Source organism: Meles meles, chromosome 7 (assembly GCF_922984935.1).
Source record: "Meles meles chromosome 7, mMelMel3.1 paternal haplotype, whole genome shotgun sequence".
NCBI lineage: Eukaryota > Metazoa > Chordata > Mammalia > Carnivora > Mustelidae > Meles > Meles meles.
Window position 1 is genome coordinate 134,426,420 of NC_060072.1, and position 12,390 is coordinate 134,438,809.

The following is a 12,390-nucleotide window of genomic DNA, read 5'->3' on the forward strand; positions in this document are numbered from 1 at the left end:
GAGGAAAGAGAGGGCTAAATAAGCTGGCCTTGGACTTGTAAGTGAGGGGTGTGGGGGGTGATATTACCTGGCAAGAGGAAGTTTCTGATCTCCATAGGTTATGGGGGTGTCAGTACAGTACAGATCTATGAACTCTTCGGGAGTAAACACAATGTAGTGATTAGGAAATGTTTACCAAAAGATATTATATCTTCCTCAAATTTGGTCTTTTCTGGACACTTGATCTCCTTTTGCCTCAGTTTTTCTATATGTTGTAGATGGATAATACCTATAATTTGCCTCCCTCTTTGGAGAGCAATGATCATTGGGATTAGTCAATAACTAAGTCCTCTTTGTAATCAAATTGCTGTATAAATAGCTCCTATATAAGTTGGACTGTTCTGTAGTGAGTTGGGAACTAATTCCTCAGCTGAGAGTATATGCCCTTGATCAGGAATGCTAGAATGAAATGAATGAAAATGGTGGTCTACTAAATTCAGAATGTGGGTAGTGTATCACTAGGGCAGCAGATTTAAAACTATAATGCACATCAGAATGAATTGGGGGGCCTTGTTAAAAATATTGGTTCCCCAGGCTCAGCCTTGGGTTCTGGCCCATTAAGTCAGGAGTGGGACCCAGAAACTCAGGTATTGTTTTTAATTATTTATAATTATGGCAAAATGCACATAACATAAACTTACCATGTTAGCCATTTTTAAGTGCACAGTTCAGTACTGTTACTCACAATGTATATTCACTTGTGCAACCTGTCTCCAGAACTCTTTGCAGCCTGCAAAGCTGAATCTCTATACACACTAAAAAACTCCCCATTTCCCCTCCCTGCCTGCCAGGCCCTGGCAACCACCATTCTCCTTTCTCTTCCTGGGGGTTTGACTACTCCAGTTGTCTCATGTAAGTGGAATCACAGGATTTGTGTTTTGTGACTGGTGTATTTCACTTAGCACAATGTCCTCAATTTCCATCTGTGTTGTACCACCTTTTTTTTTTTTTTTAAGATTTCATTTATTTATTTGACAGAGACACAGTGGGAACACAAGCAGAGGGAGTGGGAGAGGAAGAAGCAGGCTTCCCGCAGAGCGGGGAGCCTGATGTGGGACTCGATCCCAGGACCCTGGGATCATGACCTGAGCCAAAGGCAGACACTTAACGACTGAGGCACCCAGGCGCCCTGTGTTGTGCCACCTTCTGTTTATCCATTCATCCACGGATGGTAACTTGCATTGCCTCCACATCTGGGCCGTTGTAGATACGGCTGCTGTAAACATGGATGTAAAGATGTCTTTCAAAACACCACTTTCAACTCTTTCTATTATATTTCCAGAAGTGGAGTTACTAGATCACATAATTCTATTTATGTGATTTTTTGAAGAACTGTCATACTGTTTTTCATAGCTCTGCCCATTTTCTATTCCAACCAGTGGGAGCTTGTATGATTTTTAAATTGTGTTTTTAAAAAACAGAGTTACACATATACTTAGTTTTTTTTAAGATTTGATTTATTTATTTGACAGACAGAGATCACAAGTAGATAGGCAGGCAGAGAGAGAGAGAGAGAGAGAGGGAAGCAGGCTCCCTGCCAAGCAGAGAGCCTGATACGGAACTCGATCCCAGGACCCCAAGATCATGACCTGAGCCGAAGGCAGTGGCTTAACCCACTGAGCCACCCAGGTGCCCCTATACTTAGTTTTAAAAGTCAGTTCTGAAAATAGGAGGAGGTGGCAGACTTTTGTCCTGAAGAACCACTCGAGCCTGAGATTTGAGCTGCTTTTATGTTAGGAAAGGGAGGAAGTGGGAGGGAGCAGAGTCAAAATGCGACTGATGTCTGCAGACATCAAAGATGGTTGAGTAACTTATCTGCCCTTAGTCTGTTGATCTTTGCATACAGGAATCTGATCATGTCATTCCTGTTAAACAGCACAGTCATTTCTGTACATACCCCTTTATCTCCACAGGTGAGGTAGATTTCGGGTAAAGAAGCAGTTTCTGGAAGTTTTAGTTATAACATGCCTACGTGCAGGGCTAAGCAGAAGTTTCAAAGGTATAGGTCACAGCAGCTAGGGAAATAGAAGCCACATGCGGTCAGACGTGCTATGTTTTTCCCGTAATAGCATATTAATCCTGCTTTAAGGAAACTTAATTTTAACTTTCTTTAACCCTTTCTTCCTGAATTTATTTGTCCATTGAAAGAAAACTTGTAAATATTTTGCAGGACACACTACAAAAAAATACTGGAATAGGTGAATATAGGCAGAGGACTTTGGAGAGGTTTCATGGTCATAAAGTGTTGCCTCTACACAATTTTTTTTTTTAAATAAGGAAGCAATTTAATCCAACCTATTTGAGAATGAAATAAAAACTAGACAAAAATGAGAGTACAACTTAAAATTTTTAGGTGCAGCTACAGTGGAATTTAGACAGGTACGGCCTGCAGTGCACATGTATGTGTACGTGTGTATGTATTTGTGTGTATGCATATAAAAGCTAAAAAAGAAACCTAATAAACCCCCCAAAGATTTAAGAATTAAGGAAAATATCAATCAACACTTGTGATTGAATTACATGCCTTCATTAATCATGACCATAGGTTGGCTGTGAATGTAGGAGTTAGACAAAAATTAACTAAAGAATTCTGTGGGGGGGCGCCTGGGTGGCTCAGTGGGTTAAGCCGCTGCCTTCGGCTCAGGTCATGATCTCAGGGTCCTGGGATCGAGTCCCGCATCGGGCTCTCTGCTCGGCAGCGAGCCTGCTTCCCTCTCTCTCTCTCTGCCTGCCTCTCTGTCTGCTTGTGATCTCTCTCTGTCAAATAAATAAATAAAATCTTTAAAAAAAAAAAAAAAAAAAAAAAAAGAATTCTGTGGGGTCACCTGGGTGGGTCAGTGGGTTAAAGCCTCTGCCTTCGGCTCAGGTCATGATCTCAGGGTCCTGGAATCGAGCCCCACAACGGGCTCTCTGCTCGGCAGGAAGCCTGCTTTCCCCCATCTCTCTGCCTGCCTCTCTGCCTAGTTGTGATTTCTCTCTGTCAAATAAATAAAATCTTAAAAAAAAAAAAAGAGTTCTGTGAAAATCAGTTGGGAGTATTGTATGTTTTATTATTAGAAGTAATTTTGCTGTACATTGTTTAATCAGTGGAAGTCATAATAAACGTATACACAAACACACTTTTTCAGAGAACCTTTTACTGCTATCACACTGCATATCTGGCAAACACATTAGTTTTCTAAAATCTGAAGAAGTTTTAATTCCAAAATACGTTTGCCCTGTGGGTTTTGGATAAGGGATTATGAAGCTGTTCATTTTAGCACAAAACAGTTTTCTAATAGAACATAAAATATGTGCAAGAAAATAGCATTTCTACTGGGTCGAGTGGTATAATTAAGTGATTTAATATCCTGGTTTGACAAAGTTGAGGATTACTCATATTTGTTTTGAATTTTACAAGGCTCAGGTCAAGTAGCAGTTTTCAAAAAATAATTTTCCTTGTCCTTGATAGTGCTTCTTTTCTCTCCAACCTCCAAGCATATTATCTCTCCAATCTGCTTGAGATTTTAAATATAATTGGTTGACATAATATTTAAATAACTGCCAAATCAATACAGGTCATTACCAGAAAATACATCATTTCTTGTAAATTCCACATCTGTGTAATTTCTTCTCTAGTAAAGCAATGTAACTTAATCCTAGAAATCCTAATAGCTTATTTTTTCACAGAATTCTGTATATTTTCCAGAAAAAGAGTCATCCGGTCAAGAGGTACCCCTTTTTCTTTCCAATGTTGTAGCCTACTATGAAGAAATACAGATCATCTTTCTCTTGAGAAAAGTTGAATCGAACAATATTTTACTGGCAGCAGAAAGAAGGAAAATATTAGTTTAAATCAGGTCAAGAGCATAAAATTTCTACTGGTCAAAAGAAGTACCAAAATGAAATAAAATTTTAGGACAAAAATAATCAAAGCTAAAATATCCTTTGAAATATGCAGGTCATTCTTGTCAAAGAGGAAAAAATACATGCAGGAACTTTATAATTTTGAAAATGGTTACCCATATATTATCTGATTTGATTTTCCCAAAACCTTGGATAGGTTGATGTGATCACCAGAATGAGAGGTCCAGAAATTACGATATTTCCATGTTACACACAGTTGATCAGATTTAGAGATATCTTCTACCCCACTTTTAGGAGAATAATGTGTAAACTAGAATGCAAATTTATTGATTTATAATGGTAGAACTATTTTTCTAGGGACCATAGATTTGGTCTTCTCCATTCAGGCTCTCCATCCCTTATATAAAAGTAGGAAATGAGCAGTCAGTAATATACTTGGTAAACATGAGGCCAAATCAAAGAAAAGACAGTTTTAAGGGATATTTCACTCACAATTTTCTGTGCTTATCCCATGATAAAGAACATCTTTTTAGTGAGCATAGTATTCTTACCTGTTTGACTCAGGGTCGTTGACTTCTCTGGACAATACTGCCATCTGGGCATGCTGCTAAATATTGATATTTGGCTGTCAGTTCATTATATGTCCCAATCACACATTTGGGTGAACATGTTCCTTTTTTGGACTTGTTAAAAAAACAAAAAAGTCATGGTCTCAGCACTTGGGAAACTTAGGGAGAACGTCAACGAGTCATTTGACTTATTACAAGATCATGTCATCAACAGGGCACCTAGGTGGCTCAGTGGGTTAAAGCCTCTGCCTTCGGCTCAGGTCATGATCCCAGGGTCCTGGTATCAAGCCCCATGTCGGGCTCTCTGCTCAGTGGGGAGCCTGCTTCCTCCTTTCTCTCTCTGCCTGCTTCTCTGCCTACTCGTGATCTCTGTCTATCAAATAAATAAAATCTTTTTTAAAAAAAAGATCATGTCATCAATATTATGATCAGTACCAGATAGAAACATGGCCTCTCCTGAAAAAGCTAATTAGCTCTTTTTTCCCCTTCAGACTCACGTTCTTTAAGTATCTGAACCTCTTTTCTTTTGAAGAGAGATCACAGTTTTGCACAGCCCCCCACACTGTAAGCACGGTGCAGGGAAGGCTGGAAAGGGACCTCTGTTGACAGAGGATACTCTCTCCTATATTGTTCCAAACAGCTCAGCTCTGACTCCAAACCAGCAATCCCTAACCAGCAAAACAAAAACATGGGAACTAACCAAAAGCACCCTCTTTGGAAGGCAGTTTAGGAACCGTTATTGTTATTCAAGCATATCCTTGGGTCTTCTCAGACTTCTGATTCCTAGAAGGATATCAAAGTAGTCATTTTAATCACACAGAGAATTGATAAAACACGATTTTCTCTCTGCAGTGTTCTTAATGAAGGTTAAGTCTTCCTGAAGTTTGGTGCCCTGGACAATTGCCTGGCTGGCCCTTCCCTAATCTGCTTCAGGCCATGATAATGTTCTAGACCTTAGGCCATTGGAAGAGAGCCAGGAAGAGAAACAGACACCAGAGTGAGGGATTAAAGAAGGTGTTCTGGAGAAGATGATCGCATATGAGTCAAACCTTAAAAGTCAAGTGACAGCTACATGGATAAATTGTGAGCAGAAGGAAGAGACATGGCATGGAGTACAGAATGTAAAGTACAGTTTGCCTGAAACAAAATGTGTCAACGTAGGGTTATAAAGATGAAGCTAGAAAATCAGGCAGGATCTGCGTGTGTATAATTTTTGAAAGCTATGAGGTGTCACTGAGGGGTTTTAAGTAGAATACCATAATCAACATTTTGTTTAGAAAGATCATGCTGGCAACACTGGGAGTAGGGGGAATAGAAGTTGAGGGTTGGGGAGAAAATGGCCTCAGGGGCCTGAGACCAGTTCGAAGTCCAGAGCATGGACTGAAGAGGTAGAAGGGTGAGCTGCTTTAAGAACCAGGAAGTCACTTTATAGGATTTGGTGACAGATTCAATGAGAAGAGCATAGAGAGAGATCCTGGTTCATAAACTAGACGGATGGTTTTATCATTCACAAAGATCAAGAATATAGAAGGGTGTGCGGATTTGGTGAGGAAGGACTGGGGAGGAGATGTTGATTATTTCGCACACCCAACTCACTGACCACTTCACTTGCACTTTTATTTCCCACCACAAGTTATAACAAATAGTCTCCAAATCCTCTTCAAAGAAGAGAAAAGAAGAATACCTCAGTCACTAATGAGAGCACCTGGGGATTCCCAATTTTACTTCCAAGTAAATGCATTTCTACTTTTCCCCTAACTTCCAAGCCTTTCTTGTGCTGCTTTCCTCATCTTGTTTATTAACAATGACTTTGTAAATCCTACCCATCTATTTGTCATCATTTTCATGTGTAATTCAGGATTTACTTTGTTTCATTGTTCCGTGAGCGACCACCATACTTGCTCTTTTTAGCGTTAGTATTTATATGCTGTTTATAATAATTTCTAGAGTTAACATGTTAAAATCCAATTTAATTATAACTATTTTTTTTAAGCAACTAACTTTTTTTCTTAAAGATTTTATTTATTCACTTGTCAGAGAGAGAGAGTGAGCACAAGCAGGGGACCACAGTGGCTCCCTCCACTGAGCAGGGAGCCCTATGTGGGACTCGATCCCAGGACCCAGGCAGATACTCAACCAACTGAGCCACCCAGGTTTCCCTATAACTCTCTTTAGAAATCTAAATGCATTGGTACCTGCCAAGGGTAATAGTATATTATTGTCTACAGGATAAATTCTTAGTTAACTGACTTCTTGGTATATTTCATTCTGATAACTGACAATAAAACATACCCCACACTGAATTATTGCATTTAAGCTTGTTGGGCAGCCTTTTTATGTAACGGAACATTCTAACTTGCAGCCATTTTCCAAGGCACAGAATATTAATAGGATATTTCAGATTCTCTTAGGGCCATTTTGTTCAATATCTACACACACACACACACGTATACACATATATGTATCTATATATATGGTAAGGTATCCTAGGAAGTGAAAGTTTCCCTTTAAAAGGAGCTGTTGTTTTACTTTTTTTGGTTATCAGGAAACATGACAGAAGTTTTGATAGCTGGCTGAAAGATTCCCAGGAAATTTATGCTTTAAATAGACATGGAGCAGGGTTGCGTCCCCATTTCCCTATCTGCCTTTCAGTGCTGACTGCACCAAATGTCATGATCTCCACTGACAATGACACATGAATTAGGCATTAGACATTTAACTCTTAAGGAACTTAGGTTTACAATTGAAAAGATACTCTTACGACAGTGACAGGAAGCACCTTTCTCATCCATACAGGGCCCTGTTTCTTAACCTATAAAATTGATACATACCTGTTTAGGGTACCTAATAAAATAATGCCTGTGAGGAGATTTTCTGAAAGAATATATGACATTATTCATATGGGTGCTGTTACTATTCACTGACTTAAATTTGGAAAGAACTTATCTTAAAAAGCGATTTCTTGGGGCACCTGGGTGGCTCAGTGGATTAAGCCGCTGCCTTCGGCTCAGGTCATGATCTCAGGGTCCTGGGATCGAGTCCCGCATCGGGCTCTCTGCTCAGCGGGGAGCCTGCTTCCTCCTCTCTCTCTGCCTGCCTCTCTGCCTACTTGTGATCTCTGTCTGTCAAATAAATAAAATCTTTAAAAAAGCGATTTCTTTAGTCACAGCATCCTTTTTGGAATGATTTTAACATATTCAAGAAGAATCCTTATGATACTACTTCAGGTTGATTTCTGAAATGAATGCCAATTATTGATACTGGAATAGAGCGGACAAATATGATTTCAAATGCACACTTTTTGTTTTTTTAAATTGTGTTTTTTTAATAGCTTTTGAATAGTATCTATTTCTCAAATGTCAACCATGTAGAATGACCTGGACCTACCTTGTTTGCTCTTGGAAGGAGAAAGATTCAATAGTCGTCAAAGGTAGTATGACTTACTTAAATAAGGATGTGTATACTAAGAATCACTGAAATCACTTTGGCAATTTGTTTGCATAGCAGATGTCTCTAATATGAATTCAAAATTTTCACTGCCATGAATTTTGATAGTCATTTTAGCAGAACATTGCTTTAAATTATTTACTCTTTTACTGTGAATTTTCAAATATACCTTGGGGAAATGAATTTAATGTTATATAACGGCTCTAAATGCCAGAATCAAAAAGCTTAAAAAACGGTGATGCCTTCTTGGAAAGCAAATTCATCAAGATTTGCTTGAATACCCAAATTGGGTCCCTATTACCCAAACAGTCCCCTCTTAAGGGACTGTCCTTGCACGCTCACTCAAAATGGTCACCACATTACGTTCCGGACATTTTCTTACTCTCTAGCTTTAAGCTGTGTTTAAGTTGGTGTCGAGATTTTTAACTGAATGGTAATGTTCCAGTTACCTATGGGTGACAAACTACTGAAAATACTCCGTGGCTTACAACCACCACCACTTACTGCTGACCTTGTGGATTAGGACCTCAGGCAGCACTCAGTGGAAATGGCTCATCCTTATTTCATGTGGTATTAGCTGGGACAACATCGCTAGACTTGAAGGAGCCCAAAAAGCTTCACTCCCAAGTCTGGGCCTTGGTGCTGGCTATCAGCTGTGGTGCCTCCATTCTCCTCTATCTCTTTCACCATGGTCCCCCATCCTTCTGGGACTCGCTCCTCATGTGACTTCTCTTCCCAGAAGGATCACCTTTACATAGTTGTTGCGTTCCCAAAAGCAGAAGCAGAAGCTAGCAGGCTGCTCAAGATTTGGGCTCAATAATCCCAGAATACCGCTTCCACTACGTTCTGCTGGTCAAAGCAAGTCACAAGGCCAGTTAGATCCAGGAGAAATATACACCCCCTCCTCTCCACAGGAAGAGTAACAAAGTGACATGGCAAAGGGTACAGACTCAGAGGCACAGTTCACTGGGGACCATTTTAAATGATTTCCCCGTGGTAATATTAAATGTTCCTCTTAAAATTAAATTGAAGTTCCTTTCTTTTCTTTTTTTTTTTTTAAGATTTTTATTTATTTATTTGACAGACAGAGATCACAAATAGGCAGAGAAAGAGGAAGGGAAGTAGGCTCTCGGCTGAGCAGAGAGCCTGATGCGGGGCTCCATCCCAGGACCCTGGGATCATGACCTGAGGCAAAGGCAGAGGCTTTAACCCACTGAGCAACCCAGGCACCCCTGAAGTTCCTTTTCTTAAGGGGAGCTCACTTCAATGAAGAAGACATAGCTTCTTGGTCATAATTTGGGAATTTTAACACTGAGATAAAATAATGTTGAAAATAATAATATTTGAAACTAATAGTATTTTAAACATTTGGTCTTTCTTCCTTAGACAAAGCTATGATATTGTCTTCCTTGCTTTGGTGAGAATTTGTGTGCGTAAGTTCAGAAAATATGCCGTGCATACCTTTTAAGTATCTTGCTTTCCAAATTTCATAAGATTGTGGGTATCTTCTCATGTCAATAAGTATATGAATAGGCTTTAAATGACTGAATATAAATTTATACAGCAGCACCTGGGTGGCTCAGCCGGTTAAGCATCTAATTCTTGATTTCTGCTCAGGTCATGGTGTCAGGATCCTGAGATCAAGGCCTGCATCAGGCTCCATGCTCAGTGGGGAGTCTGCCTGAGATTCTCTCTTTCCCTCTCCCTCTGCCCCTCCACCTGCTGACATGCTCTGTCTCTGTCTCTCTCTCTCTCTAATAAACCTTTAAAAAAAAAAAAAAGAAAAATTTATACAGATGTACAAAAATACACTTAATCTCTTTTTAGCTGATAAATATTTATAGTTTTTCCTGTTTAAAGCAAAACTTAAATGAGCATTTTAGATGCTTTTTGATCATTTATTCATACCAAATTCCTAGAAGTGTGATTTTGAGTTAAGGGGTATAAACATTTAAAAACTTGATACTGTTCTTCAGAAAAGAAGTTATTCCATTGTCTTATGACTTCTATGGCTTTGATGAGAAACTGCAGTACAACAATTACATTGTTTCTCTCAATGTAATCTATCTTTTTCTTCTAGCTATTTTCAGGCCCTTTCTCTGTATTTTTTTATTTCTAGCAGATTATGGCATATCTAGTCACCACTTTCTTTGGATTTATCCTGTTTAGAGTTTGTCAAGCTTCTTGACTCTGTAAACTAATGTCGTTCACCAAATAAGGGAAGCATTTGGCCATTAGTCCTTCAAATTTTTTTCTGTCCTGATCTCCCTTTTCTCTGTCTAGGACTCCAGCCATTTTCATGATGTCAGACAGGTTCCTGAAGCTCTATTACTATTTTTTCTGTTCTTTTCTGCAGTATTTTCCTCTCTGTTCTTCACATTTGACCCATTTTGATTGATCTATCTTCAAGCTTGACATTTCCCTCTGTACCTCTATTATTTTTATGAGCTCATCCAATGATTTTCTTATATCAGTTATAGTGTTCTAGGTCTTCCAATTTGTTCTTTTTACTGTTTTCATTTCTTGGCTGATATTGCCTTTTTTTTTTTTTTTTTTTGACGAAAGTCTACAAGATAATTGTCCTGTATTCAAAAATTCTGAGATCATGAAGATTATGAAAGACATAAAGACTGCAAAACTGTCCCAGATTAAAGGACACTAAACAGATGTGACAACAAAATGCAACCTTGATCCTGGATTGGATCCTGGAACAGACATTATTTTTTTCTTTTGATAAAAAGAACATTAGTGGAAAAAATGTCTGTAGGTTAGATAAGAATATTATATTAATGTTAATTTTCTGAGTTTGATAATTGTGCTGGGTTAATGCAAGCAAAAGTCCTTGTTAATAGAAAATTCACACTGAAGTTTTAGAAGTAAGGAGGCATCACGGCTACATTTTTCTCTAAAATGCTTTGGGGACAAAAAGAAGAAAAATATGTTGAAATGGTTAAGATTTAGAGAATCTGAATGAAAAGCATATAGAAATTCATGTACTCTGAAAATCTTGTTAGTCTAAAATTAGTTCAGAATAAAAAGTATATGAAACTTAAAAGTCATGAAAATCAAGGAATGATCTAAAAACTGTTCAAGATTGAAGAGTACAAAAGAAATAAAAATGCAACACATGATCTGGACTTAATCATAGGTCTATAAATGACATTATTAGGACACTCAGTGAAGCTTGAGAGAAATGTTTGGATTACATAGCAGTGGCATATCCATATTAAGTTCCTGGTTTTGAGGGTTGTGCTGTTGTTATGTATGAGAGTGTCCTTGTTTTTCAGAAATACATACTGAAATATTAAGGAGTAATAGGCTATCAATATAAAATTTGGAAATTTGAGAAGAGAAAAATAATCACTCATAATCCCACCTACCTTCTTCTCTCTTTCTTCTCTCTTTCTTTCTTTCTTTCTGATTTTATTTATTCATGAGAGAGAGAAAGGAAGAGCACAAGTTGGGGGCAGGGGCAGGGGAGGGAGAAGCAGGCTCCCCACTGAGCAAGGAGCCCAACTTGGGGCTCAATCCCAGGACCCTGGGATCATGGCCTGTGCTGAAGGCTGACACTTAACTAACTGAGCCACCCAGGCAACCCACATTTTTAGTTTTAGATGTTATTATTTTTGGTTCTAGAATTTCCATTTGTTCCTTTTTTATGCCTCCCATATTTTTCCCAAAAGTCCCCATCTTCTTATGCATTATAGCTATATTTTCCATAAATTTTAAGACATATTTATCAGAGCTACTTTTAAGTCTTTGTTAATTTCAACATCTGAGTCATCTATGGAACTCTTTATTGACTGATATTTCTCTTAATTATGGCTAACATTTTCCTATTTCTTATGTCTAGTTTTTATTATATACAAGATACGGTAGAGAAATCACTGTAAAGATCCTGAATTCTATGATCCACCACTAAAGAATATCAGATTCTGTTGTAGCAAGCATGTAAATTGCTCACCAGTCATTTTGAACTTGTAGAAGTTCAGTTTTAGGTTTTTTAATATAGGCCTATTTTAATTTTTCTCTGAGTTCCAAGGCAAATTCTTTAGACCTGGGATTTGAACTTCATTTTGAAAGAGTGGCCCTTCTTGGTTTTTAGTGAAATATTCTAAGTGCTTATCAAATTCTCTTAATTTTCTGGTCTTTAATTCACTTTATCTTCTCTGCAGTAGACAACTGCTAAAATCTCTACTCTTCGCAGTGTCCAGCTGCTGTTTTTATTCAGGCATCCCTTGAGTCATGTCTTGTACATGCTCCATTCCCAGTCAACCAAGTACTTGAAGGTAGTTTATGCTGAGATTTGAGTGCTTATCTCTACCATAGTTTCCCCTTTTTCATAGAATTTTCCTCCTCAGTTTCTAACCACTCTAGTAGCTCCTAATTCCATCTCTGATTTCTTAGGCTAATAAAGTGGCTACTTCTTGATTGAGCTGTGTCTGTTCATGCCTCACAGTCTGCAGGATGCTCTCAGGGAAAAGTTGAA